Source organism: Hibiscus syriacus, unplaced genomic scaffold, assembly GCF_006381635.1.
Source record: "Hibiscus syriacus cultivar Baekdansim isolate YM2019G1 unplaced genomic scaffold, ASM638163v2 tig00000541_pilon, whole genome shotgun sequence".
Classification (NCBI taxonomy): domain Eukaryota; kingdom Viridiplantae; phylum Streptophyta; class Magnoliopsida; order Malvales; family Malvaceae; genus Hibiscus; species Hibiscus syriacus.
Genome location: NW_024061798.1, coordinates 158,354 through 165,726, shown reverse-complemented (window position 1 = coordinate 165,726; position 7,373 = coordinate 158,354).

The window sequence follows — 7,373 nt, the reverse complement described above, 5'->3', positions numbered from 1 at the left end:
AAGGCAACAACATGGGAGATAAGGCAGATCATGATGCAGTAATTAATCTTCAACGAGAAGTTGCAAGACCACGAGCAATACGAGATAACTTTAACCTAATTCTTGAAGATCTAAATCCAGACATAATGGCACCTGAAGTGTATGATTCATTCCGACAACAAGGAGTGCATGAAGATGTGCTTAAACTTAAACCTTTTCCTTATTCCCTACGCGATAGAGCAAGAGCTTGGCTCAGTGGAGTTCCTTCAAGCTCAATGGAATCTTGGGTAGATTTATGCAAGAGTTTCGTACTTCGATACAATCCACCCAATATGAATACACAGCTACGCAATGATATTGCAAGTTTTTTCCAAGGAGATGATGAATCATTTTAAGAATGTTGGGGTAGATATACAATTCTACTTCGAAAATGTGTGAACCATAAATTTCATGATTGGACTCAAGTCATGATGTTTTTAATGGAGTTAATGCACCTACTCAAATGATGTTAGATGCCTCAGTAAATAGTACTTTACTTGACAATTCACCTGAGGAAGCCTTTGATATCCTCAAGAGGATAGCAAATAATGATTATCAATTCTCGACTATAAGGCTGGGAACCAGTAGAAAAACATCTAGAGCATATGAAATTGAGGGTAAGGATTCAGTAGCTGCTCAACTTTATTCCATAACTAATATGTTGAAAATTTTATAGCGTCCTAATGAGGTGAGAGAAGTCAAAGCAACCAGTAATGCATGCATATTTTTTCACAGCAACCATCATGAGAATGAATGTCCAGAAAACCATGAGTCTACCAATTTTGTGGGCAACTACAACTGAAGCAATAATAACCCGTACTCAAATACAAAGAATAATGGCTGGTGTGAACATCCAAATTTTTCATGGGGTAATAAAGGGACCAACAAAAATCAGGCAGGAAATTATAATCGGCCACAACAGAGTAACTTGGAACATCAACATTTTCAGCCTCTAATACTAACTCCAATTCTAACTCCTTGAAAGCTTTATTGCAGGGATTCATGGCCTCAAAAAAAGATTTCATGGATTCAACAAAGACTCTGATGCACGAGCACTCATCAACAAAAAAACCAAGGAAATTTATTGCAAAGTCAAGCTGCTCTTTTGCAAAGCCATAGTTCATACCTGAGAGCATTGGAGAACCAATTGGGTCAAATCACCATGACATTACATTCTCACCCACAAGGAAATCTCTCCAGTGATACTGAAATCACTAAACATCATGAAAAGAGCAATGTAGTGTACTTACCCTAAGAAGTGGAACACAGAATAACCTAAACGACAAGTTTGGGGGAGAATAGCTGCACAATTCTCGCCAAGGCATTACACACCGAGAAGATTGAGCTGAAGATATGGAACAAAATGAATTGTCTGAAGAGAAGGAAAACGATGAAGGCTTCGACAATCGTCAACCAGATAATGAGAAATTTATGGCTAAGACCAGAAATTCCTCAGGACCAACAGTATATGGCACGAGACCTCCGCCACCATTTCCTCAAAGATTGAAGAAACACAATGATGACATCCAATTCAAGAAATCTTTCGATGTTATGGATCAATTGTATATCAACGTACCTTTACTTGAAGCCATCGAGCGGATGCCTTCCTATGCTAAGTTCCTAAAACACATTGTCACAAAGAAAAGGAAGGTAGAAAATGTTTCCACGATAACTAAAATGTACTCTACAGTAAGCAAACTCCCATCGAAATAAAAAGACACTAGCAATTTTGTAATACCATGTTCAATCGGTAACAACTTTGTATAACGAGCTCTCCTTGAATTAAGATCGAGCGTAAACTTAATACTAAAGTCTATATTTTTAAAACTAGAAAGGTGTAATGCTTGCCCAACTACAGTTATCCTACAGTTAGTTGATCGATCGATCTTATGTACGTCCTGAGGAAAGAATAGAATATGTCATTGTGAAGGTGGACAAATTCGTATTTCCAGTTGATTTCCTCATATTGGACTGCGAAGCCGATGAAAAAACACCTAACATCCTTGGAAGACCCTTTTTGGCCACTAGATGAATCTTAATAGATTGCGAGAAGGGAGAGTTCACGATGCGGATAGGAGAACAAAGCGTCACAATCAATTTCTTCAACTCCATGAGATATGTAGACGATTGAGAAGAATGCCAATGCATTAGAGACATGGACTCAATGGAAGAAGAGGAAAAAACAAATCTTAGCCACGGTGAATTTTTAAAGATAGACGAATACAATAGTTTTTGGCACAACTCGATGTCAATGACTCATAAACATGATAATCATAGCTCGGGCGAAAAATTTTGAGAAGACGATTCTGATAATTATGGCCTTAGCAATAGTTGTTTGACTAAAGCTTAAACGGGTTCCCTGCCAATGACACTAATGTGGATTATGATGGAGAATCAGAAGAGCAATCTAGTTTCCTTCATACTAGATCAGGTATGAAATTCGAACCCTTAGATTGTAATAAAGTTAGCCCCCCGTAATCATCTCTACATCATGCACCTAAATTGGAACTTAAAACTTTTCCATCGCATTTGAAATATGCCTACCTAGGAAGTGATGAGACTCTACCAGTGATAATTTCCGCCAATCTAACATCCGAGCAGCAGAATAGTTTGTTAAATGTTTTGTCACACAATAAAAAAGCTCTCGGGTGGACCATGGAAGACTTGAATGGAATCATCCCTACCATATGCATGCACAAGATCATCTTAGAAGACAGTCATAAAACTTCAGTGGAATCACGGAGAAGACTAAACCTGATCATGAAAAAGGTAGTCATGAAGAAAATCATAAAATGGCTCGATGAGGGAGTGATTTATCTAATATCCGATAGCTCATGGGTTAGTCCAATGCAGTGTGTGCCAAAGAAGGATGGTGTGACCATGGTCAAAAATGAAAATTATGAACTTTTAACTACTAGAACAGTCACGGGCTGAAACATATGTATGGACAATAAAAAGCTCAATAAAGCCAGAAAGAAAGACTGCTTTCCCCTTCCTTTTATTGACCAAATGCTTGATAGGCTTATAGGAAAAGCATTTTACTGTTTCCTTGATGGATATTTAGAATACAATCAAATAGCCATAGCACCAGAGGATCAAGAGAACACTACTTTCACATGCCCATACGGTACCTATGCATTTAGATGAATGTCGTTCAGGCTATGTAATGCTCCAGCTACTTTTCAGAGATGTATGATGGTCATTTTTTCAGACATGGTAGAAGATTGCATGGAAATATTTATGGATAACTTCTCTGTCTCAAGCGATGATTTCAACCGATGCCTCGGAAACTTATCTAAAGTACTGAAACAATGTGAAAAAGCTAACCTAGAACTAAATTGGGAGAAATGCCATTTTATGGTAACCAAGGAAATAGTGTTGGGACACAAAATTTCTTGTCAAGGCATTGAAGTCGATAGTGCCAAGGTGGAAGTAATCGCAAACCTACCTCCACCCACCAACGTGAGAGCCGTGTGCAGTTTACTTGGACATGTAGGCTTCTACAGGCAGTTCATAAAAGATTTTTCTCAAATCTCAAAACCCTTTTGTCTTTTACTTCAACAAAATCAACCATTTGCATTTAATGATGATTGTTTAAATGCTTTTACAGATTTGAAGAAAAACTTTCAGCAGCACCAATCGTTGTTCCACCTGACTAGAACGAACCTTTCGAGCATACGTTCGATGCTAGTGATTTCGCAGTTGGCACAATGCTAGGGCAACAAAAAAGTAAACTCTTTCATTTTATCTACTATTCTAGTCGTACTCTAAATGATACACAAGTAAACTATACCACCACTGACAAATAACTTATTGCAGTAGTATTTACATTCGATAAGTTTAGGCCATATCTCATAGGAACTAAAGTCATTGTGCATACAAATCACTCTGCCATTAAATATTTGATCAATAAAAAGATGCAAAACCTAGGCTAAGCAGACGAATATTATTACTACAAGAGTTCAATTTAGAGGTAAATGATAGAAAGGGTACAGAAAACCAAGTAGCAGATCATTTGTCTAGACTATATAACAAAATTAATTGTCATGACATGAAAGATATTCAAGAAGATTTCCCTGATGAGAAAATTTTATTTGTCACGGTTGTGCCGTGGTATACTGATATAGTCAACTTTCTTGTTAGTAGTATTGCGCCTCCATATTTATCTAGCCAAGGCCGAAAAAAGTTTAGACATGATGTGCGACATTATTACTGGGATGAACCATTCTTATTCAAGCAATGTGGAGACCAAATAATCAGAAGATGTGTCCCAAAAGAAGAGAACAAAGAAATTCTACTTCAATGTCACTCATCACTATATGGAGGACATTTTGGTGGGATGAGAACAACGGCGAAGGTTCTTCAATCTGCTTTCTATTGGCCTACCTTGTTCAAAGATGCACACGAATTCTACAAGACATGTAATAGATTCCAACGAATAGGGAACATATAAAAGAGACATGAGATGCCGTGGAAAAATATTCTGGAGGTTGAACTTTTTAACGTATGGCATATAGATTTCATGGGACCCTTTCCCACATCTTTTGGTGATCTATATATACTCTTGGCAGTAGACTATGTGTCCAAATGGGTGGAAGCCATAGCAACACCTAAAAATTATTCTAAGACCATCCTAAAATTCTTGCACAATAACATATTTACATTTTTTGGAATGCCAAGAGCTATCATCAGTGATGAAGACACATACTTTGACAACAAATTAATTGCCAAGGCACTGAAAATATATGGAGTGCGACGTCGGATAGCTATGGTATATCACCCCAGACTAATGGATAAGCCAAAGTCTCTAATCGAGAAATCAAACAAATCCTTGAGAAAGTGGTCAACCCAAGCCGAAAGGATTGGTCGCTAAAGTTAGATGAAGCATTATGGTCATATCACACAGCATTTAAGACACAACTAAGAATGTCCCCATTCAAACTCGTCTACGGTAAGGAATGCCATTTGCCTGTGGAACTCGAACATAAAGCTTATTGGGCCATCAAGAAATTGAACATGGATGCACAGCTTGCTGGAGAAAAAAACTCATGGAACTGAACGAAATGGATGAATTCAGAGCTCACGCTTACGAAAATGGCCGTATATACAAAGAAAAAAACAAAAAGATGGCATGACAGAACAAATTTTCCTAGGCAATTTTATTCTAGACAACTAGTGCTGCTCTATATTTCACGACTCATTATTTTTTGACAAGCTAAAATCAAGATGGTCAGGACCATTCATCGTACATCAAGTCCATAACAATGAAGCAATAGAAATCAAGAACTGAGACGATGGATACATTTTTAAGGTGAATGGACATAGACTAAAGGAATACAAATGAGCACCAGTCATGTGCAACAAACCGGCATCAAAAACACACGATGCCCAAGAGTTTGCCTTACATACCTGAACAATATTTATGCCTAGGCAACGAAAATCTGAATTTTGTACATAAATAAAATAAATTATTTTATGTATTAGTTATCTTTTTTTACTTTATTTCTATTCTTTTTATTTATTATAGGCATACAAAGTACACATGGCAGCATGGGGTAAAAACTTAAGCATGAAAGGAAGAGAAACCATAGAGCAAAGAAGATTTTGGCGGTAATTGTAAAGGGGGAAAGTATATTTTCCCTACTTTATATCAAATCAAATATTGTGCCATCATTTCCATATCTTTTCCCTCCTCGTTTTGACCAAATTGCCCCGAAGAAACCACCCATTAACTTTCTAGAAAAACTAACTTACACTCCATCTTCCTCATCGTGCATCATTTTCTCTCCTTCAAAATTTCCCCCATCGCCACCACGAAACATATTGTACCAATAAGTATCATGGCCAGATCAAAGAAAAATCCAGCCCCAACGCCAGGCGGATGAAGCTAAGGCACGATTCAAGAACCTCCAAAAAGGCAAGTATACTTAGAGGATGGTTTCATTTTTTCATCAAAAAATGAAGAACCATTCGAACAAGAAGTGATGGATGTGGTTCGAAAACACAAATGGGAGAAATTTGCTAGGTATCCTAAAGTCGTAGCGCCAGTAATGGTTCGGTAATTTTATGCCATCTTGAACACCCATTCCACCACACCGTTTATGTGAGACGGAAAACCGAATGGTTTTCCCCTTCAGCACTCAACCGATATTTCAAGTTGGGAAAAGTGGAGGACCAGCATAAGAAGTTTGTGATTGAGGCGGACCAAGAGACTTACAGTGGCGTACTTGATGACCTCTGTTTTAGATGGGCTAAATTCGAAGAAAACGTGCCAACAAGGAAACAGGTTGATCATCGAGCCCTTTAACTGGTGGTGAAGTTGTGGAATCACTTTCTCAAGGGCAATTTAATACCAACCTCCCACTACACTACCGTTCTAGTGAAAAGATTATTGTTATTACATTCGGTAATCTATGGGTGAGTGATTAATGTTGGAGAACTTATCTTCGAGCAAATCCATGATTGCGCCAAAAGAAACCGAGGTAATCTTTTATTTCCTAACTTGATAACTGCTCTGTGCAGTAAAAAGAAGGTTCGTGAAGAACCATTTGAGGATTTCATCAATTCCAATGAGGGAATCATCAAGAAAAAAGTGCCAGAGTTAATGAGCTTTGATGATAATGCCCCACATGAAGGTCTGGAGAGAGGAGCAAAATTTGTTGTCGTGACCAGAATAGCAGCAGCGGTCACTTACACGTGAGAAACTCGTGAGAAGATCGAGCGTTTGGAAAAAAACATGGAGATCTTCTTAGGGTACGTCAAGGCAAGGGATGCACAACTCAAAGCCTTTTTTAAGGAACTGCTCCCAATCACCAATGGCGATTTGCCGCCCTTCCTTAATGTCCTCCCGAAACATACTACTGGTGGCAGTACATTCAATGCCTCGACAGAGAATATTCCCCCAGAGGCACCCATAGACGTTCCTCCACTGGCCACTCATGTCTCGCCCATACCAGAGGAAGGTCACGGCGACACAGATGAATTCCTCAGCTCCTCCTCATTCTCTACTTCCGAAAGCACTCAAGAGATCCACCCAAATTCTTTGCTGATGAAGACTTCACTCTAGCCCTGACTCAACCCGAGCAAGCACTAGAATAGTCCCCTGTCCATCAAATAATGCCAATTCCTGAAACAAATCAAAGCCAAACTCCAGTTCCTGCACAACCCAATCCCACTGAAGACCAACAAATATCAGCACGAACCTTGAGCACCAAGCGACGCATCAAACGAACAGCGGTTCGTGTCCTTCAGCCATCCTCCTCAATGATTTTAGCCGCAGATACGGGATCAGAGAATCCCCCTCTTCCAAAATGACGCAGAACATGTGCATCCAGTCAAGCCATACCACCACAATA